Raw genomic sequence first — 23,905 nt, 5'->3', positions numbered from 1 at the left:
CATAACCTGAAAGGCCGCTCAGCAAGGAAGAAGCCACGGCTCCAAAACCACCATAAAAAAGTCAGACTACGGTTTGCAACTGCACATGGGGACAATGTACTTTTTGGAGAAATGTCCTCTGGTCTGATGAAACAAAAATATAATTGTTTGGTCATAATGACCATCGTTATGTTTGGAGGGAAAAGGGGGAGGCTTGCAAGCCGAATAACACCATACCAACAGTGAAGCATAGGGTGGCAGCATCATGTTGTGGGGGTGCTTTGCTGCAGGAGGGACTGGTGCACTTCACAAAATAGATGGCATCATGAAGAGAGAAATGATGTGGATATATTGAAGCAACATCTGAAGACATCAGTCAGGAAGTTAAAGCTTGGTCGCAAATGGGTCTTCCAAATGGACAATAACCCCAAGCATACTTCCAAAGTTGTGGCAAAATGGCTTAAGGACAACAAATTCAAGGTATTGGAGTGGCCATCACAAAGCCCTGACCTCAATCCAATAGAAAAATTGTGGGCAGAACTGAAAAAGTGTTTGCGAGCAAGGAGGCCTACAACCTGACTCAGTTACACCAGCTCTGTCAGGAGGAATGGGCCAAAATTCACCCAACTTATTGTGGGAAGCTTGTGGAAGGCTACCCAAAACTTTTGACCCAAGTTCAATCATTTAAAGGCAATGCCAATTAAATACTAATTGAGTGTATGTAAACTTTTGACACACTGGGAATGTGATGAAAGAAATAAAAGTTGAAATAAATAATTCTGACTTGCCTAGTTAAATAAAGGTAAAATTAAAAATAAAATAAATTCTCTCTACTATTATTCTGACATTTCACATTCTTAAAATAAAGTGGTGATCCTAACTGACCTAAGACTGAATTGTTCCTAGGATTAAATGTCAGGAATTGTGAAGAACCAAGATTTATATGTATTTGCCTAAGGTGTATGTAACTTCTGACTTGAACTGTATATATACAGTGCCTTGCGAAAGTATTCGGCCCCCTTGAACTTTGCGACGTTTTGCCACATTTCAGGCTTCAAACATAAAGATATAAAACTGTATTTTTTTGTGAAGAATCAACAACAAGTGGGACACAATCATGAAGTGGAATGACATTTATTGGATATTTCAAACTTTTTTAACAAATCAAAAACTGAAAAATTGGGCGTGCAAAATTATTCAGCCCTCTTAAGTTAATACTTTGTAGCGCCACCTTTTGCTGCGATTACAGCTGTAAGTTGCTTGGGGTATGTCTCTATCAGTTTTGCACATCGAGAGACTGAATTTTTTTCCCATTCCTCCTTGCAAAACAGCTCGAGCTCAGTGAGGTTGGATGGAGAGCATTTGTGAACAGCAGTTTTCAGTCCTTTCCACAGATTCTCGATTGGATTCAGGTCTGGACTTTGACTTGGCCATTCTAACACCTGGATATGTTTATTTTTGAACCATTCCATTGTAGATTTTGCTTTATGTTTTGGATCATTGTCTTGTTGGAAGACAAATCTCCGTCCCAGTCTCAGGTCTTTTGCAGACTCCATCACGTTTTCTTCCAGAATGGTCCTGTATTTGGCTCCATCCATCTTCCCATCAATTTTAACCATCTTCCCTGTCCCTGCTGAAGAAAAGCAGGCCCAAACCATGATGCTGCCACCACCATGTTTGACAGTGGGGATGGTGTGTTCAGAGTGATGAGCTGTGTTGCTTTTACGCCAAACATAACGTTTTGCATTGTTGCCAAAAAGTTAAATTTTGGTTTCATCTGACCAGAGCACCTTCTTCCACATGTTTGGTGTGTCTCCCAGGTGGCTTGTGGCAAACTTTAAAAAACACTTTTTATGGATATCTTTAAGAAATGTCTTTCTTCTTGCCACTCTTCCATAAAGGCCAGATTTGTGCAATATACGACTGATTGTTGTCCTATGGACAGAGTCTCCCCCCTTAGCTGTAGATCTCTGCAGTTCATCCAGAGTGATCATGGGCCTCTTGGCTGCATCTCTGATCAGTCTTCTCCTTGTATGAGCTGAAAGTTTAGAGGGACGGCCAGGTCTTGGTAGATTTGCAGTGGTCTGATACTCCTTCCATTTCAATATTATCGCTTGCACAGTGCTCCTTGGGATGTTTAAAGCTTGGGAAATCTTTTTGTATCCAAATCCGGCTTTAAACTTGTTCACAACAGTATCTCGGACCTGCCTGGTGTGTTCCTTGTTCTTCATGATGCTCTCTGCACTTTTGACGGACCTCTGAGACTATCACAGTGCAGGTGCATTTATACGGAGACTTGATTACACACAGGTGGATTGTATTTATCATCATTAGTCATTTAGGTCAACATTGGATCATTCAGAGATCCTCACTGAACTTCTGGAGAGAGTTTGCTGCACTGAAAGTAAAGGGGCTGAATAATTTTACACGCCCAATTTTTCAGTTTTTGATTTGTTAAAAAAGTTTGAAATATCCAATAAATGTCGTTCAACTTCATGGTTGTGTCCCACTTGTTGTTGATTCTTCACAAAAAAATACAGTTTTATATCTTTATGTTTGAAGCCTGAAATGTGGCAAAAGGTCGCAAAGTTCAAGGAGGCCGAATACTTTCGCAAGGCACTGTATATATATATATATATATATATATATATATATATATATATATATATATATATATGCATCCTATTTTCTACATTGTAGAATAAAAGTGAAGACATCAAAACTATGAAATAACACATGGAATCATGTAATAACCAAAAAATTGTAAAACAAATCAAAATATATTTTATATTTTAAATTCTTCAAAGTAGCCACCCTTTGTCTTTATGACAGCTTTGCACACTGTTGGCATTCTCTCAACCAGCTTCATGAGGTAGTCACCTGGAATGCATTTCAATTAACAGGTGTGCCTTGTTAAAAGTTCATTTGTGGAATTTCTAGTTTTGATGTCTTCACTATTATTCTACAATGTAGAAATTTGTAAAAATAAAGAAATTAGTAGCTGTGGCCAAACTTTGAACTGGTACTGTATACATATATTTATTTAAATGTTTGTTGTGACAGTTATTGTATTTTCATGACGGTCTTCATCCATAACCTTTCGTTACGCGGTTATACGCTTAATCGTGCCAGGCTTAAATGCAGTTTCTCACGGAAATATTCCCTACATTTTCCATAAAAGCATTCTTGGAAATGCTTGTGGTTTGGAACGTGGACCACCTGAGGGGTATTTTCCTAGCCTTTGCTGTTAAAAAGGAAACCGAGATGTTTCATTTAAGTTTTCCGTGAAGTGGACGCAGCATACAGTATGTCAGTGAGTTTAAGTGGATGATATCAGTGCAGTGCCGGGAATTATGTCATCCCTTGTGCCTCAGTGACAGTTGTGCTTCTGACTAACAATCTCTCATTCCAGAGGAAGTACACATTAGGAGGAGAGAAACGGAAAGACCCGGATTCTTCCAGAATGACAATAGGGTTATTCATTTGTCAGGAAGGAAGCGGTCTCTTGTAGAATGTTAATGTAAGGCTGGCTGTCCATTTATTTAATTTGCGTGGGGACACATGCTTAAAGACTGGAAGTGGATGAAAGAAGCATAGCCTAATCACAGAGAGATGCAGAGAATATAGAATATAGCCTATGGGCCGAACTGCAGAACAATTGGCCTTGTATAGACGATAAGGGCTGTGATGTAATCTACTCTATGGGTACACCGTGAACTCTGTATTACAGTATTATTAGCTCTCTATATGACTCGAATTAAATAGACACTTCACATGTGTAATGTCTATCAGATTCTAATATATATATATACCTCTTGTCGTTGATTCTCTGTGACATCTCCAGCACCATAGACTTATAAAATGGCATGAATAATCCACATAACAGTAAAGAGTTACCGGACCCTAGAATATTCCGTCTTGTCTACCATTATTTCATTTTCACGACCCTATAGAGGAGAAGAGGTAAGCCCTAAAATATACTTTGGAAATCGTATTAACCGTAGAATCATGGTACGCAAATGTGTCAATGGAACATACACAGACATACATTGTGCACCAACAACGAGCCTGATTGAGCATCAGAACGTTTCTATACACTAAATGCTCCTTTCTTCCCCTTCTCTGTATCTTTGTATCTCTTTAGAAGAAAAACCCTTCTCCATTCATTCTAGATCTGCAGCTGTTGAGTAGGGTGGCTGTCTGTCCTTCATGTTTTACGTCCTGAATTTATCGCCCTCAGCTGTAGAGAGACAACCTTAAACTCTGTCTTCTATAGGATGGCCACAGCAGCTGCCTGGGATGTCCTCGCTGGCTCCTCATGTAAAAGACATTGATGAAAACGACTCAGGCCCTGAAAGTTGATAATGCTCTAATTTGATATGGCTCCCCCATCAGCTGTTAGTGAGGTTCTTATCTAGTTCTGTTGGTGTTTAGACCATCACAAATTAGGAATATAACATGGATATAGTTTTCCTTGGATGTTAATTGTTGTGGAGCTTTAGTTTACCACCCATTGGTGACTGCTGTATTTCACTGTCTTAGGCTGCGTTTACACAGGCAGCTAAATTCTGATCTTCTGCCACTAATTGGTCTTTTGACTAATCAGATATTTTGCCGATAATTGGGCAAAAGATCAGATTTGGGCTGCCTATGTAAATGCAACCTCAGTGTCTTGTTATAGTCTTCTAGGGCAACTGGTTGTGAGAGAAGAAAAGATGCATACATGTATCCAATCATAGACAGGTTGTAACTCTCTTTCCGCTAGCTATAGTTTAAGATACAACACTGACTGAACACAGTTGGGTTGCCCAGCGTAAACAAAGCCACATGCAGATATACGCCCATATGTGCAACGTAATCATGTAAATCACATGCTAAGAGACTACCGTGCTACCTCTGTCTCTGCTGTAGCTGTGTGGGCTTTGGCATCAGAAGAAGGACTCATGCTTTTACGAGGCAAGCAGCTGTGAGGGACAACATTAGCCACGCTGACTCATTACACAGAGTGGCCTGAACACATTGGACCAATTTATTCCCGGTATTATTGGCAGCAAATGCAGGGAAACAGTCCTGGCTGGTTGTCTTATGGTTTTAGGAAATCCACATAAGGGGGTCTTGCGACTCCCTTCACCCCTTCCAGCTCTCTATCCTGGCCCTCTCTCTCTCCCTCCCCAGGCTGTACGGGAGCAGCTGTTGGCCAGCATGTCAGTGGGTAATCCCTAGAATAGAGACTACTAATGAGGCCTGAGCTCTTCAGGAAGACCTGGCCCTCAACTCTCCAGAGGAAAAGCCACATCACACAGCCCATTAAGTGATGAGGTTCCCCTGCTGCCTCCGGGGGTCTCCTGGGGTATCCGGGGGGACAGGGGGTCAATATGACGTCAGATCACATCCATACAAAACATGGATATTCTGTTCAATCTTTTGCTCAAGTTGACTGATATTATTGCTCATATGTGGTCTAGTTTTGGTAATCAGTGGCTGTATTGGAGGTGATGTGGTTTCTCCTCTCCTAGGCAATCAGCAATTAGTACAGGGAGGTGTGCTCTTCACCTCTGCTAGGCAATTAGCAATTAGTGTTAGTACTTCAGTCTCCCCTGTCATTGGTGGTCTCGTCTGCAAAACTAAGACCGTTCAGTCAAGATATTCGAGGAAGGAAAGAGAGGAAGGTGCCACACCACCCTCTCACTTGAGTATCATAGCTGGTTATTTTCTGATGGTATCATTTTGCTCTTTTGTAGCATTGTCAACTGCACTATATAGACAGAAGTACGTGGACACACCTTCAAATTAGTGGATTCGGCTATTTCAGCTGCACCCATTGCTGACAGGTGTATAATGTCGACCACACAGCCATGCAATTTCCATAGACAAACATTGGCAGTAGACTGGCCCATACTGAAAGGCTCAGTGACTTTCAACGTGGCCCCGTCATAGGTTAAATGCCACCTTTCCAACAAGCCAGTTTGTCAAATGTCTGCCCTGCTAGAGCTACCCTGGTCAACTGTAAGCGCTGTTATTGTGAAGTGGAAACGTCTAGAAGCTCAGCTGTGAAGTGGTAGGCCATACAAACTCACAGAGCGGGACAACCGAGTGCTGAAAATTGTATGTCCTCGGTTGCAACACTCACTACCAAGTTCCAATCTGCCTCTGGAAGCAACGTCAGCACATCTGTTTGTCAGGAGCTTCATGGAATGGATTTCCGTGGCCGAGCAGCCGCACACAAACCTAAGATCGCCAAATACGCAATGCCAAGCGTCAGCTGGAGTGGTGTAAAGCTCACCACCATTGGACTGGAGCAGTGGAAATGTGTTCTCTGGAGTGATGAATCACGCTTCACCATCTGGCAGTCCAAGGGACGAATCTGGGTTTGGGGGATTCCAGGAGAGCGCTAACTGCCCCAATGCATAGTGCCAACTGTAAAGTCTGGGGTTGTTTTTCATGGTTCAGGCTAGGCCCCCTAGGAAATCTTAACGCTGCAGCATACAATGACATTCTACATGATTCTGTGATTCCAACTTTGTGGCAACAGTTTTGGAACGGCCCTTTCCTGTTTCAGCATGACACAAAACGCTCCTCTCCCTGTAGGCTTTACAGACGTTCCCCACCCCTTGGCTGCAACCCTTCTAATTTAATGTATCCTCCGCGCACAACGTGGAATTCCTGGTCTCCGGCAGCGTTTGGAACTGCCGCTCTGCAGTCAAGAAGGTCGACTTCATCTCAGCCTATGCTGTCCTTCAGTCTAGACTTTTTGGCCCTGATGGAGACATGGATCACCCCAGATAACACTGCTACTCCAGCGGCTATCTCTTCATCTGACTAGTTGACCTCTCATAGTCTGAGAGCATTTGGATGTCGCGTGGTGGCACAGGGCTACTCATTTCTCCTAAATGGGATTTTCTCTTTTCTCCCTCATTCACCTCTCCATTTCCTCATTTCAATTCCATGCTGTCACTTGTCCACTCAAGCTCAGCATTGTCATCTATCGCCTACCAGATGCCCTTAGAGAGTTCCTCAATGCGCTTGACACCTTCATAAGCACATTTACTGACGATGGCTCACCGCACATTGTACTGGGTGACATCAACCTTCCGATGCCTGCCTTCGATTAATTTCTTTACACCATTTTCTTTATGTGTCTGCACCACGTACTCTCACAACTGGTTTTCTAGAGGGCTCGGTTCTAGGCCCTCTTCTCTCTATACAGTCACTCGGCTCCATCTTATCCTCACATGATCTCTCCTATTATTGCTATGCAGATGACACACAACTACTTTTCTCCTTCCCCCCTTCTAACACCCAGGTGGTGACACGCATCCCTGCGTGCCTGTCAGATATCTCAGCTTGAATGTCGGCCCACCACCTCAAGTCAGAACTGCTCTTCCTCCCAGGGAAGGCCTGCCTGCTCCAAGACCTCTCAATCACGGTTGACAACTCCAGTGTCCCACTCCCAGAGTGCAAAGAACCTTACGTTACCCTGGACAACACCGTTGTTCCCTACAAACATCAAAGCAGTGACTCGCTCCTGCAGGTTCGTGCTCTACAACATCCGTAAAGCCTCTACATTGCACAGGAAGCGGTGCATGCCCTAATCCAGGTAGTTGTTGTCTCCCATCTCGATTACTTCAACTCACTGTTGGCTGGGCTCCCTGCTTGTGCCATCTAATCCCTGCAATTTATCCTGAGCGCCACACCCCGCCTGGTGTTCAACCTTCCTAAATTCTCCCATGGCACCCCGCTCCTCCACTGGCTTCCAGACGAAGCTCGCGTCCATTACAAGACAATGGTACTTGCCTACGGAGCAGCAAGAGGAACTGCCCCTCCCTACCTTCAGGCTATGCTCAAACCCTAAACCCCAACCTGAGTACTCCTTTCTGCCACCTTTGGTTTCTTGTCCATCCCACCCCTACAGGAGGGCAGCTCCCGCTCAGCCAAGTCGAAGCTCTTCTCTGTCCTGGCACCCCAATGGTGGAACCAGCTTCCCCCTGAAGCTAGGACAGCAGAGTCCCTGCCCATCTTCCTAAAACATCTGAAACCTTAACTCTTCAAATAGTATCTTAAATAATCCCGCAGCATCCGCACCCCCTTCTCCTGTAATCTAACACGCACACTTTTTTACCCCCTACTAGAACTGACTTTGCTGATTGCTACTTTTTGAAGGAAAAATGTGCTTACTATAACTTAAATATGTGGTTGTCCCACCTAGCTATTGTTAGATGAATGCACTAACTGTAAATTGCACTGGATAATAGTGTCTACTAAATTACTAAAATGTGAACATAAAATGTAGTGTCTTCCTGTGTGCTGTGCACTGATTTAGTCGTTCCATGTTAACTGCTTTATAGTCAGTGAGGTCCTCTAAGCTGTCATCAACCAAGTCATAACCTGAAGATAATTTCCGCTGTAGGGGGAGGGAGGAGGGGAGTTGAAGGGCTCCCTCCCCAGGGTGTTAATCTCTTCTTATGAGTAAAGAGCTTGTTGTCGATGACTGACGGGCACCAGATCACGGATGGATGGTGTGGCGCTGCTGGACGGGCGGGGACATAGATACGGTTGCACATTCCGTTGGTGTCATGTTACAGCTGAGATATAAAGCACCTGGCTGGAGTTGGACGCGTTCAGTAACTGATCACTCGAGGGGGCTGACATGGCTTTCAGGGAACTAGTTGAAAGCAGATCACTGGGAATCCCCTCCCGGCCGCCCCACTCTCTGAGAGGAGACAACTAGAGTGGGACCAGGAAATGTATTTTCTCTCCGATACAGGGCCATTTGTCACTCAGTATTGGAATTGTGAGAAGGTTTTATGATTCAATGCCCGCCTTCATGTCATGCTTATCTGAATCAGTGAAGAATGAATCTGTACAGCAAGAAGCAGATTTCCCAATAGGTGGGCTGTAAAAAAGAAGTATGTGTTCTGCTAGAAGAGGTAGAAATGCCCCTTTGACTTCACTGTTCTGCTCCGTAAAAAAAAGTGTGTGGGCTGCAGCCAAAGCCTTCCTCCTCAGGGCAGCCTTTTAACACCATTGTTATCAGGTGACCTGCATGAATCAACACCACCAAGTCAAAATCGGACTCCCCGTTCCCACTGAAGCATGGCGTAGTAAAGGAGAGGCACTCTGTCGCCTTGGCGGGAAAGCTCCTTTGATGCTTTAAACATTAATTAAGCAGTTTCAGTGTAGTTATTCTTTAACGTTTTATACTTCCTGTGTGCAGTCTGTGTGCGTACAGTATCTACAGTGTAGCTGATAAGTAACACACGACAGACTACATTGTGTGCTAGGGTATGTGGGTGCACAGTCGCTTCCCTGTTGTGTGCTTAATACGTATGCTTCGTTGCTGCATCTACATGTGACTGGAGACTTCACCCCTGTGCTAGTTTAGCCAGGTCACTCATAGATACCACCCTGACAGAAATAGGGTGCAATCATCACGTGAGTGGGGACAGGGCACAATACCAGTTTGGTCCAGTTTTAAAACGACGACCACTCCCCTTACTCACACACATTCCTTTCAATACTTTGTCACCCTCCTGAAATACACTCACACTGAGGTGTAGCCGCAATATTTTTGCAATCATACAGCTGCCCAAGAAGTCACTCCCCTGAGGGGAGGCGTAAAGTGCCCTACATGCAGGACAATAATGGAGTCAATGAATATGAGTGAAAATACTATTTTGTGGAAGGAGTCTTGCTGTGAGTGAAGGGTTCGTTGAGCCTACTTGATTTGACTACTGTATATCGTAACCCTGGGGAGACACAGTGTGTACCATCGAGCCACATTAACATCCACCACTAGAAACCAAAGACGTGCTGTTATATTGCGCTCAACATGAGCAAAATGTTCCTAACAACTAAGTGGATACTGAATCCTGAAATTAAATGTTCATATGTACTTTTTAAGTTCATTCACGGAATATTGTGTCATAATTCTTTAAAAAAATAAGATTTATAGCATTGGGTAATAAAGAGATGTCCTTGAGACTGATGATGTCATCCACAGAAAATGCGTGGTATGGATTCCATTCTGCAAAGAGTTGGCCTATTCCTTGAAAAATATGATTGAGAGGGCGAACAATAACCAAGAACATTGTTCTATTTCTTAGAAAAAACGTGTTTCCCAATACCCGAACAAACAATAGTGAACCAACGGTGTGTCTCACCATTGTCAAGATATGACATGTTCCTCAACAACGGTGTGAGTCTCACCGCTGTCAAGATATGACATGTTCCTCATAGGCTTTCCAAAAGTGATGTTCCCTTCAGCTAGGCAACATTAGGTGTAGCGTAAATTAAGCAATTTAAAAGAACAGAAAGCTAGTTACATTGTATTTTATTTTTGTCTCCTCAATGCCTTGATTTGTCTCAACTCTCCTAACCCCATGTATGCAAGAACACGCTTGTCATTGGAGGACATCAGCACATTCTGAGTTTATGACCACCCAGAGCTGTAGAACGAGCTGCTCTGGCTATTCATTTGCATTTTACTGTGCAGACCTGTCAAAGGCTAATATGTTTGAACTGTTGCACGGATCGAAAGTAGTGCACTATAAAGGAAATAGGGTGCCATTTGGGACGCATCCTAAAAGTGCGTACACCCTTTGGCCTTTAAGTCACCAAGGCTGGGTTTAGACTGATCTATATCAGTCATCGGTCTTTTGAAAAAGTACTGGCACCTGTGATTGGTCAAAAGACCAATTAGTGGGAAAAAGATCAGAATGTGGCTGCCTGTGTTAATGCAACCACAGTTCTGCTTTAAGAGGGCTGCTTTTAGACCAGGGGATAAAATCTGCCCACTCTCATTGAAGCCATGGACCACGGTACTGCAGGCATTATTAGCAGAAAACAGGATCCCCATTATAGTGAATAAAAAATGACAATCTTCGTGATAAATGTTTGTGTAAGCAAAACATTTTTTTGAAGACAATCATGGTACCAATAATTTATTTTACACCAGATGTATGTCCTTGAACCGATTATTGAAAAAATCGCCCACAGATTAAGTTATTAGGATAATTAAGTTGCTAATGGCAGCCTGCAGTACCACGGTCGGCCTTCAACTTGAGTTACCTAATGAGGGGGCAGCACTGAGCTAGCCTGCAACGTCACTTCCTGGAATAGCTCAAACTGTGCATGATATGTCTCCATGAGACCCCATCTGAACCGACCTAATTTGGCTTCAATGCGCTAGTGACATAGGAATGAATGGTGTCACATGGTCGATGGCTTTGTCCATTCATATATACAGTCATTGGTTTATAGTGCTTGACTTGGAATGAAATAGGTGTCGGTACTCATTTTGGAAGCCAGTACTGTTTATATTTAGGTGCAACAGCTCCACAATACTTTTGATAATGTTCTATAAGAAGAACAGGAGCTCAAGCAGAGAACATTTTAGGTGCCGGTAGTCCTGCACCTAAAATGTAGGTGCTGGAACTCGTGCCCAAGTCAAGCACTGTTGGTTTAGACAGGCTGCCCAAGTCTGATATTTTTTCACTAATTGGTCTTTTGACCATTTAGATCTGAAAAAGATCTGATGTGAAAATATCTGATTTTATTTGTCAAAAATATCAGATATGGGATGCCCGTGTAAACGCATCCTAAACGCAGCCGAGGAGTGATTCATAAATCAATATGAAACTAGGGCCAAGTGCGAAAGACCCAGACAGTTCTTCTGGTAAACGGTTAACCTTAGATTGAGAGCAGCTTTAGCATACACACTCATATAAGTAAGGAGGGTAATACTTTCACTCTTGCTTTATTGCCTTTGATGAGTTCATTTTTCTCTGTGTTTGCAGGAAGACTGTTGAAGACCCTTCCCGCTCTGCTCTACTCAGCTGTCAATCAACGAGGATCAGCAGATTTATAATGAAAATCAAGACACCTGGATGGAAGTTATGAAAAGGTGAAAAAAAAGCATAAGGGATTTGTTTATGGTCAATACGTGATTTTATGTTGTCATGTCTGTCCCTTATATTATGTCAATAGTCTGCTGTATGATAGGAAACCAGCCCTAGAGAGTGTACCTATGAATAAAGTAAACTAAAAGAACTCAGACATTAATACAGACACACTCTCACATACGTACCACAAATCCCCTCATTAACACATTATCAGAAGTGATTTCACTTCACACCTCGTCAGGAACCTGACCCCAGGTCTAGTCAGGGTTTGAGGGATGTCACTAGGGAATATTTAAACAGTGGTCATCACCTGATTGCTGATCTAGGATCCGTTTTTTCCTTTTAGATCATAATGAATACGATCACATGGACAAGGGGGACCTGATCCTAGATCAGCACTTCCACACAGAGACACTTTATGAATACAGGCCATGGGGTTTTAGGAGGGTCCGAATAAAATAAATGAATAAAAAGGAAAGAAATAAGTAGCTTTGTGTTGTTGCACGCTGCTCACTTCCTCTTTTCTCAGAGTCATGCTGATGTTGAAGACCCACCCTGAAACGGTACACTGTGAACTGTGCTGTGACCGGGAAGTACCTAATGTCACAAATATCATGTACTAGCAAATCCACTTACCACAACCTTATTCTAGTGAAAGGGACAGTCCATATACAAAGTCTCACCTACCGAAGCAAACGGTGTGCGTGTGTGCTTATGTGTGTACTATACAGAAAGTGCTTCATTATCATAGTCTTGGGGAAAGGGTAAGCAATAGACCATGCACTACTACATGAAAAATGTATTTATCCTCATAATTCCCTAACAGGCAGGCCTGCAAAACCCATGGGGTCTATTCAATGATGTCATATTCACATCTATTACGCTTAAGATAATTGAACAAAAGTCAGTTCTCAGTGGAACGGAACACTGGGATGTAAAAGAGGATATGATACGTTGTGCAATGTATTGTTTTATGGGGACTGAGGTCAGTCCCATGTATGTACATGTACATACGTGTGTGTGTGTGTGTGTGTGTGTGTGTGTGCGCGCGTGCACGCATCCCTGTCTCTGTGTGTGTGTGCCTACATATCTGTGTATGTATCTCTGTGTATCTGTTTGTCTGTGTTTGACTGACAATGGTACAGTATAGTGCAGCGATTCCCAAGCTCAGCCTTCTTGCATGTTTTTCTTTTCTCCCCCTAACACTACACAGCTGATTCAAAGCTTGAAGATTAGTTGATTATTTGAATCAGCTGTGTAGTGCCAGTGTAAAAAATAAAATGTGCATCCCTTGGTGTCCAGAGGACTGAGTTTGGGAAACCCTGGTCTAGGCTGAAATATGTTGAGGCCATGCTCCTGCTGCCTGTATTTTCCACTTTTTATTGCCTGTATTTTCACTTTTTATTGCCTGTGTCCTGAATACGTTGTACTCCTGTGACTGGTGGGTGTCAGTAGCTGTCACGTTCCATCCATCTGTACTAATCAGTCTTTGTCAATCAGAAAGAGACTGGAGCAGAATGCCTGAGTCTGAATAAATCTCTCACTTTGGCAAAAGTTAATTTGACTGTTTGTTTCTTACAGGCAGTCAGCGTTCATTCTTTACACTGAACCAAACACTGACACTGAACCTGGATTTTCTGTGTGACTACCTTCTACACTCTTAGAAAAAAAAGGTGCTATCTAGAACCTAAAAGGGTTCTTTGGATGGCCCCATAGGAGAACCCTTTGAATAATCATTTTTTGGTTCCAGGTAGAACCCTTTTGGGTTCCATGTAGAACTCTTTTCAGAGAGGAGTCTACCTGGAACCAAAAAGGGTTCTCCTATTGGGACACCCGAAGAACACTTTTGGAACCCTTTTTTCTAAGAGTGTAGATAGACTTGATAGACCACATGCACTTACAAAAGTGTCACACTAACATACAATACATACAAACCATACCCTCACCTGTGCACATTCTCTTAAAACACGAAAGTTAAACAACATCTTTCTCTACAGTTACAGGGATTTTTATACCAGTCATTTACAGATTACATTGCAGACACACGCTTGTTCAAACATGACGCAAAAATGACTCACAAAATGGATTATTTTAATTCCACCCCACCCACTCCTTAATCTCCATTATATAACTTTCACTAAGGTACTGTAAATTCCCCAACAATAGATGTTGCCTTTGTACAGGAAGCCACAGAACCACAGAAGATGTCTAGATTAGACACCTCATTTTGTTTCATTGTGCTCTCCCTCGCTCACTCGCTTAACTCTTAAGTTCAATTGGATCCGAAAGAAAGTGAGAGAGTTAAACAAACAGAGATCTCATTAAAAGACACCGCTGTCAACTCCATCCTCCCACTCCTTCCCTCCACAGGGGGACTGGAATGTCCTGTCATCCATTTCCTCCCACTCAGAAACACTGTGCTGGTGTGGTGATAGCATCTAGAGGTACAGGATCTAGGTAATGAATGAACTGGGATGCCCACACACTGACGATGGGACCCTGGACAACCTGACACCAAGTATGGAAAAGGATGACTGACTTTCCCACCAAAGTCCCGTATCATCGGAGGTGGCTACAGCCGATTGAACACACACACACACACACACACACACACACACACACACACACACACACACACACACACACACACACACACACACACACACACACACACACACACACACACACACACACACACACACACACATTCTCACATTCCACACAGGCAGATGCCTTGCCACACACAGGACTCAAACCTACACTGACATACTGCATACACAACTTATCCACACACCATAGTGCACATGCCGCAAGATGGTTTGTGTATGCTGTGTTGCGGCATTGCCGTGGGTGACCGGTTTCTTTCCCCCCTGCAGCTGCTCTTGGTCTTATTAAGGTGTTCCTGTAACCTGTACTGTATAGCAGCTGAAGATAGTCTACCCACACAGTCTATTTGATGAGTTTAGGACTCACCGAGGGAGATTCTGACGATTAGTGATTGAGAAATCACCTCCCTATGGTACGGATTCATTTGAGCTCTTACTGGAAGGATCTTTATGTCAACTGAAAGTGAAGATATAAGTACATTTTGCCAATAACATTTTGTCTGTGTCTACATGTTTGTGGTACAAACCAAGGCCTAATAGGAGATCTAGCTTTACAGTTCTCACATTTCCTTCCCATGACTTCCCAATCTCTGTGAATGGAATCATGTTCTATTGTTGCCTAACCTGTTTCATTTTTTTTTTTTAATTTTTAAAATTTTATTTCACCTTTATTTAACCAGGTAGGCTAGTTGAGAACAAGTTCTCATTTGCAACTGCGACCTGGCCAAGATAAGGCATAGCAGTGTGAACAGACAACACAGAGTTACACATGGAGTAAACAATTAACAAGTCAATAACACAGTAGAAAAAAGGGGAGTCTATATATACATTGTGTGCAAAAGGCATGAGAAGGTAGGCAAATAATTACAGTTATGCAGATTAACACTGGAGTGATAAATGATCAGATGGTTATGTACAGGTAGAGATATTGGTGTGCAAAAGAGCAGAAAAATAAATAAATAAAAACAGTATGGGGATGAGGTAGGTGAAAATGGGTGGGCTATTTACCAATAGACTATGTACAGCTGCAGCGATCGGTTAGCTGCTCAGATAGCAGATGTTTGAAGTTGGTGAGGGAGATAAAAGTCTCCAACTTCAGCGATTTTTGCAATGGGTTGGCTTAACATACACGTGCAGTGCAGGGAGCTAATTATGACAGCAAAGGAGGAGAGGGGATCAGCTCTCACACTGAAAGGCATATTTGTGTTAACACTGTTGCTATACTCATACATTACCATACATTATCTGTCCCTGATCTGCAGTGGTATGTGACTGAATTTCCATACATTTGATAACAACAGTTTCACACTGTGAAGCATATACGTGTTCACGCTATTCACAAACACATGTAGAGTATATTCCTACATTATCTGTAACTTAGCCGTCGTGGAAGCTGACTGAATTTCAATACATGTGATAATGTCTATGTTATCTTGATTTCAGCCATTAAAGCAAGGCCTTATACAGGGCAGGGTCATTGTCACTATTTGAGTTACAAGGGTCAAATCAGGGTCATGTCTGTTACTCACCCCGGCAACACAACTGTTAAAGGAAAAGGTTGTTATGGCACATGGCACATGAACATGCTCAGAATGTCATAAACAAGTACAACAGCCACCGTGGGGAAAAACAACTGCCCTTCACCATCTGGCCAGTTCAACATAGGCTAGATTTACGTAGTTACTACTAAGAAAACAAAAAATCTTGGGTTCACATAGGCTTGCAATGTTGTTTTGATTATTGCTTGAAACAGTCGCTAAGATTTTTTTGGGTTGCAATGGTTACAAAATAGCTATTATTGACATAGGCTGTGGCAAAGCTAGCCAAAGAGCCATTTTACTGGATGAAGTTGAAGTATTTTTTTAAAAGTATAATGCAGTTGATTTATGATGTTGACACAAACATTATATTAAGCAGGACATTCATATGAGCCTTACAATTCAATGATAATCGAAAAGGTAGTGTGAAATTCACACATAAGCAACATGTACATTATTTGGGGTTGGTGGCCTATGAGAACTCTCCTATGTTTTCCCTCACAGTGGGGAAATTGAGTGCAGCAGGTGAGAAGGAACGTAAAATGGCCCAAAACCGCAAGATATCCTGCTGTTCATTTCAATGGTCATTTTGATTTGAATCACTTACTAACTGTGGAACAGCATGTTACGACAATGATAGAACTGTGTTAGAGAACAGTACACAAGGGAACTTTATGTAAAGCATTGGTATTCAGACCAGAAGGTTAATATGTATGCATTAAGTGGTGATTATATGTACAACAATGTAAATGTTAATAATAATGGTGGTTAACAATGGCAAAATAAATGACAGAATGTACTGTAAAAGTAGATTTTATACAGTGTAACCCCTCTCTTCACAAAAAAAAAAAAAACAATTAGAAGTCACATAAGAGTTGTGAGGAGTTTTAATCCAGCTAAGTGATAGTCCACTCTTTGATGTTAGGTCAATACCTCTTTCGCGGAGGATGAAAGAACAAAACTTTCTTGCCAACAATCAATCTCACAATGTATGACCATGTAGTGTTTTAAATGCAGCTCTTTATCAGCAATAGTGACATTATGGATGAAAGAAAGCTTTATCGCTCAGGCAGGAAAAGGCTGGGCTGTCTGCCTCTCTCTCTCTCTGATCACGCTCACTGCCTTTTGATGTGGCCCTCTGTTTGTTCACCAGCGCCAGTGGTCTGCGCTCCCATTGAGCAATCTGCCACTGGCTAAATCCCTTTCTCCTCGCTGGGCAGCAGCAGCATTGTTTGCCTTTACACTGGGAGGTGTGAAACATGCAGTCTCATTCACACCTCCCCAGCGCCAGTCCTTTTTTTTTGTTGTCGGCTCCGCTGCCCAGTCCACACCTGAGGTCAGACACTTCAACCACTGATCGTAATACCTCTTGACCGTGACCCAGTATTCTGTTGTGAAGCCACTCCGAAAGGTGAGGGGCCCATATTAGGACATCCTCAGTCTCAGCATGAGTTATTTCACGTTCGGCACTTCTTTCAGTCGAATTCAAATGTGGGTCTGCAATGAGAATGCTTCATCGACAGCATAGCGTCTCACTTTGTGACTAGTTTCACTATCAATCGGTAGAATCTACTAAACTGCTTCTGTAATAAATGTTGGCTTCCTCAAAAAAGCTCCACATTTTCCCAAAATAGAGACAGAGCTAGCTTCTGTATTTCATGTGTTGTATGGAGAGAAACTGTATTTATGTGTCCGAAACATTTTTAAAAATTCTCAGCCTAATTCTTACATTACCTGTCTATTGAAGTTCAGGGTTGTGAGAGACTGCTAAACTTTGAGTACAGTATAAGTACTAGTCAATGTCTCAGGCAACAATCCAAAGCGTTCACTACAAGTGATATGGATCCCAGACTGAATCGCAATATATATATATATATTATTGTTGATATTCCATTGAAATTCATTGAGCAGCACACTGTATACAGTATTTTGTATTGATAAGAGAAGTTACACTACTCGTCCTTCACCACCATCTGAGACATTTGCTAAGCTAAAACACTTCCTAAAGCGGAAACCAAAACCTCTGAGTTCAGTTCCTCATAGCCTGAGGACGAGAACTTACACACCATAAATGGAAGAGAGTTTCATTCACAAATTGCACTTGGTCAGACCATGACATAGAACATGGAGAAGAGCTGCAGTGCTTGCCAACAGCCTGGGATTTGTTTAATTGGGCTTATAATGGCACTTTTGTAATGACAACGTGCATAACTTCTCACGCCCTGATCTGTTTCACCTGTTCCTGTGATTGTCTCCACCCCCCCAGGTGTCGCTCATTTTCCCCAGTGTATTTATCCCTGTGTTTCCTATCTCTCTGTGCCAGAGAGATGTTAGTCAAGTCAACCAGCGTGTTTTTCCCGTACACTTTTTCTATTCTCTTTTTATAGTCCTCCCGGTTCTGACCCCTGCCTGACTCTGGACTACTTTCCTGCCTGCCTGATCATCCTGCCTGCCCTGACCTCGATTCTGCCTGCTCTTCGGTACCTATTGGACTGATCTGGTTTTGACCTTTTTGCTTGTCTACGACCATTCTTTTGCCTACCTGTTTTGATGAATAAACACTGTAAGACTCCAATCATCTGCCTCCCGTGTCTGCATCTGGTTCTCGCCTTGTGCCTTGATATAACTGTTAACATGGTTTCTCTGTACAATAACAATTAGAAAACAAAGAGTGGGAAATAGATACACAAGTATGTGGATACCCCTTCAAATTAGTTGATTTGGCTATTTCAGCCACACCCATTGCTGACAGGTGTATAAATTTGAGCACACAGCCATGAAATCTCCATAGACATACTGTACATTGGCAGTAGAATGGCCGTACTGAAGAGCTCAGTGATTGAAGAGCTCAATGTGGCACCGTCATAGGATGCCACCTTCCCAAACACGTCAGTTCGTAAAATGTCTGCCCTGCTAGAGCTGCCCGAGTCAACTGTAAGTGCTGTTATTGTGAAGTGGAAAGTCTAGGATCAACAACAGCTCAGCTGCAAAGTGATGGGCCACACAAGCTCTCAGAACGGGGCCGCTGAGTGCTGAAGCACGTAGCGCGTAGAAGTAATTTGTCCTCGGTTTCAACACTCACTACCGAGATTTGAACTGCCTCTGGAAGCAATGTCGGCACAATAACTGTTTGTCGGGAGCTTCATGAAATGGCTTTCATTGGCGGAGCAGCTGCACACAAGCCTAAGATCAACATCCGTAATGCCAAGCGCCAGCTGGAGTTATGTAAAGCTCGCCGCCAGTGGAAACGCGTTCTCTGGAGTGATGAATCATGCTTCACCATCTAGCAGTCCGACAGACAAATCTGGGTTTGGCGGATGCCAGGAGAACACTCCCTGCCCCAATGCATAGTGTCAACTGTAAGGTTTGGCGGAGGAGGAATAATGGACTGGGGTTGTTTTTCATGGTTTGGACTAGGCCCCTTAGTTGCAGTGAAGGGAAATCTTAAGGCTACAGCATACAATGTCATTCTGGACGATTCTGTGCTTTCAACTTTGTGGCAAGAATTTGGGGAAGGCCCTTTCCTGTTTCACCATGACAATGCCCCCGTGCACAAAACGAGGTCCATATAGAAATGGTTGGTCGAGACCGGTGTGTAACAACTTGACTGGCCTGCACAGAGCCCCAACCTCAACTCCGTTGAACACCTTTGGAATGAACTGGAATGCTGACTGCGAGCCAGGCCTAATCGCCCAACATCAGTGCCCGACCTCACTAATGCTCTTGTGGCTGAATGGAAGCAAGTCCCCACAGAAATGTTCCAACATCTACTGTAAACCCTTCCCAGAAGAGTGGAGGCTGTTATAGCAGCAAAAGGGGGACCAACTCCATATTAATGCCCTTGATTTTGGAATGAGATGTTCGACGAGCACCATGTAGTGTAGGTTGTTTTAATGTATGCGCTCTTTCATTGCTAACGCATACAATTGGACTTTTTTCTTCTATCAACAGTTGGCTTATGAATTTTTGAGAAATCACATTCTGAGTGGACAGTCTTCACAATGATTCTATGTTGACACGTTGTACCAATTACCCTTCTGTGAAACCACATTACTCATCCCTTTGTAGTTTCACAAGCGTTTAACTCTAAGCCGCGGTATCGGTTTACAGTTAAGGTGCCCTAACTTTCTGGGAGCAGAATTTTTTTCTTGCAGCATCTTAGTCATTTGAATCTAAACAAACTGGTGTTTACCCAATGAGAGCAGAGTGGTTAAAACACTGTGGGTAATGTCAAGGTATTGGCCTTGGTCTGGCAGAAAACCGACAATGTACAATTGCATTAGTGGAAGAGAATTATGATCATTAAACATTGTTAAAGGGACATTAAAAGCCTTCCATTTTTCCTCTTCTCGATGTAACCAAACCATGTGCATTAGTTAAGATCCATGGGGTAATTCTTGATGGGAGAGACAGGTAGTGCTGCCATGACATAGACTGACTGACCAGGTGAATCCAGGTGAAAAGAATGATCCCTTATTGATGTCACTTGTTAATACCACTTCAAATCAGTGTTGATGAAGGGGAGGAGACAGGTTCAAGAAGTATGAAGTAGTTTTTAAGCCTTGAGGCAATTGAGACATGGATTGTGTATGTGTGACATTCAGAGGGTGAATGGGCAAGACAAAAGATTGAAGTGCCTTTGAACGGGGTATGGTAGTAGGTGCCAGGCGTCGGTTTGAGTGTGTCGACTGCAATGCTCCTGGGTTTTTCATGCTCAATAGTTTCCTGTGTGTATCAAGAATGGTCCACCATCCAAAGGACATCCAGCTAACTTGACACAACTGTGGGAAACATAGGAGACAGCATGGCCCAGCATCCCTGTGAAACGATTTCGACACCTTGAAGAGTCCATGCCCAGATGAGGCTGTTCTGAGATCATGTCCATGCCCAAATGAGGCTGTTCTGAGATCATGCCCAGATGAGGCTGTTCTGAGATCATGCCCATGCCCAGATGAGGCTGTTCTGAGATCATGTCCATGCCCAGATGAGGCTGTTCTGAGACCATGTCCATGCCCAGATGAGGCTGTTCTGAGATCATGTCCATGCCCTGATGAGGCTGTTCTGAGATCATGTCCATGCCCAGATGAGGCTGTTCTGAGATCATGTCCATGCCCAATTGAGGCTGTTCTGAGATCAAAAGGGGTGCAACTCAATATTAGGAAGGTGTTCCTAATGTTTTATCCACTCAATGTAGCAAAAGTGTGATAAATAGTACAGTAGTGTATAATTAATCACAATACTTATGGCTCACTTAATCAAATTGTCTTAAACCTAATTTATACCTTACGCACATACGCAATGCAAGTATGCACTACGCTAAACAAAATGTAGCATATGTGTGCAGCAACACAATTTGTAACCTAACACTACTTGGCAGGGTTGTCATTTTGCTTAGCGAAATGCGTTCTTGCATTGTGTATTTACAGAAGGTACCAATCAGGCTTTGCCAGTCTCTACCATCACTGATTCCTCACCAACAATAGATAGATGAGTCTTCACCTTGCAGTGAGGATAGTGAAGACCCTGTACAGTGATATAAATAGAACATACCTATTAAGCATTTTGTGTCCTTACCAGCTAATCCTCAATTAAATTGGCCTCTCAGAACACCCCTCATTTAATCTCTTTATTTTATGGATCAGGTTGTAGCTGGCTTGGCTGCTGTTTGCATGATACACTATTAATATCAATGTGTGTATGCAATGCCATGCAACCTATTCCAATTTTATGTGTAAATCGTGCAGCCATTGCATGTTTTAGGTGTTGTGTGTGTGTGTGTGTGTGTGTGTGTGTGTGTGTGTGTGTGTGTGTGTGTGTGTGCGTGCGTGTGTGCGTGTGTGTGCGTGTGTGTGTGTGCGTGTGTGTGTGTGTCTGTGTCTGTGTGCGTGTGTGTGTGTGCGTGTGAGGTCGTCCAGTGCATATACTTGGCAGGAGCATGTGCTCCAAGTATGCCCGCTCCCGATTCAAACCCTAATGCAGGCTGATACTTGCTCCCTCCGACCTCGCTGATCCGCCCACATGTGGGAACTCACTCTCCAGGAAGCATGCATCACTGGCCTCCATGCTCAGCCTGGCTCTTTTTATTTCATTTAAAGCCATCACTTTGTTTGGGTTAGGAAGGTTTCTTAGAATAACACGTGCAATGGTAAAACATAGTAAAAGTTCCAATGTAAATTCAAACGGTGGTCTTTAATCAGACATTTGGTCTTCTTGGCTTCGAGGCTCACAAGACTACGATAACTGAGCTAAGAAATGTAAGCATTGTTCACACACTGTTAAGTTACACTCAGTGAGCAGGCAGGGGGCATTCAGAACTGTATACCTCCCCACTTCCAGCACATCACTGTGCTTTCAGTGAGTCACTTTTCATCAACTGACTAGCGTTGCCTCTTGAACTGTTGCCATTTCCTACTCAAGTGAGAATGTCCAAATGACAGTATGGTTTGATCAACACAGCTCTCTATTTTACTACACAGCCCTCTATTTTAGACTTCTAATGGACCCTTGACCTTTCCAAGGCTTTTTCAGATCTGTGGTTTTGTCAGTTGGCCTGTCAATGTCACCAATCAAAGGTTTTCCTGTAAACTGATAATGGGGTCAATTTGGCATGTTTCAGGATGTTTAACACCCAGGTGTTATTGTTAAATATTAAAGCATTAAACATCTCACTAAAAGCTTCACTCGTACATAAGTTAGACTTAAACCTAAAATGGATCTCCAGTAGATTATTAAGAAAGGTCCATCCTTTGTTCAACATTTTTAGTTGTGCATTTATTCAGATTACAACTTCTCCTTTCCGACTAATTGAAAAAGTAATTTTGTTTAAAGTATCGGCCTTTCTTAATTAAACAAGCCATACAAAGCTGGTTACAATTTCAGATTTATCCTCCAGAAAAGATCCAAACTTACAACTAACTGCAGCATTATCACAAAAATGGAAGAGTCAAGTGGAAGAGGGAGAAGGTAGGGAAAAACGTTGTCTGCCAAATATTAAAGATACAAATTGGCTGAAAAAGATTGGCATATATAGAGAAATATACCAGTTTCCTTTGACGACAAACATGTTGACAGCTGCGCCAAACAGGTTGTAAAACAAATGGGAAGTGATTTTCAATATACTGATTCCATGGCACATGGTATATGAACATACAAAGAGTTTTTCAATTGAAATGATTATACAAACAGAATACTATATATATGGGGCATACAATAATCTGATTTTGCGGCGAAGAGACAGAATCACTCAATCATTTATTCTGGTATTGCCCCTAGGCAGCTTGTTTCTGGCCAAAGGTACAGGAATGGTTCAAACATCCCAACATTCATTTAAAATGAGCCTTACAAATAGCAGTGATGGGCGATTTGGAAAGCCATAGTCAATCAATCAATAATATAATAATACTCGTAGGAAAGGTTTTAATCTGTAGCTCACAATCTGTGGATACTACACTAATAGAAAGGTTCAAAATGTACATGGAAACCAAACGAGAGTGGTCTATGGTGATAGGTGGGGTGTGGGATGTGTTCGCTAATGTTTAATTGTGATTGCTGTATATAAATGTAACTTGTACATAAAATGTGTATGTGAAAGGTATGTATATGTAGCAGAAAATGTGTAAAAACAAAAAAGATATGCCCTCCAAAAAAGGCTGGTGGTGAATGGGTTAATAAACAACTACATGTCAAAAAACCACCCAGGTGAGGTGGAAGTGACCATAAATGCTTGTTTTCAAAATCAGTCTGCCTGGTTGTTTCCGTGTCACCAAAGGATCTGAACACCAATGTTGTTATCATCTGGAGTGAAAAGAAAAGACCTTGCCGGTGGAAATGTGTGAAACAAAACTGATACAAACAAAGCATTTTTAATTTCAAAGAAAGCGCA

General features: G+C 42.6%; 1 long non-coding RNA gene across 2 annotated transcripts in view; it reads left to right on the top strand.

Moving 5' to 3' along the window:
* LOC110489916 (uncharacterized) overlaps window positions 1–18,598 on the top strand; it is a 48,910-nt gene extending 30,312 nt beyond the window's left edge. Inside the window, exons 2-3 of one of the 2 annotated variants that reach the window (XR_016486633.1) lie at window positions 11,775–11,881; window positions 18,411–18,598. This is a non-coding gene — a long non-coding RNA (uncharacterized LOC110489916). Of the gene's footprint in view, window positions 1–11,774; window positions 11,882–12,225; window positions 13,439–18,410 lie in introns of those variants that run through there. The other variant, XR_005036076.2, reaches the window with a different exon arrangement.
* The last annotated feature ends 5,307 nt before the right edge of the window (window positions 18,599–23,905 follow it).

The sequence above is a fragment of the Oncorhynchus mykiss genome, chromosome 15 (genome assembly GCF_057628025.1).
Source record: "Oncorhynchus mykiss isolate SJ-2025 chromosome 15, ASM5762802v1, whole genome shotgun sequence".
In the NCBI taxonomy this organism is placed as follows: Eukaryota; Metazoa; Chordata; class Actinopteri; order Salmoniformes; family Salmonidae; genus Oncorhynchus; species Oncorhynchus mykiss.
The sequence above is the reverse complement of the archived record's forward strand: the minus strand, read 5'-3'. Positions and strand labels throughout refer to the sequence as shown.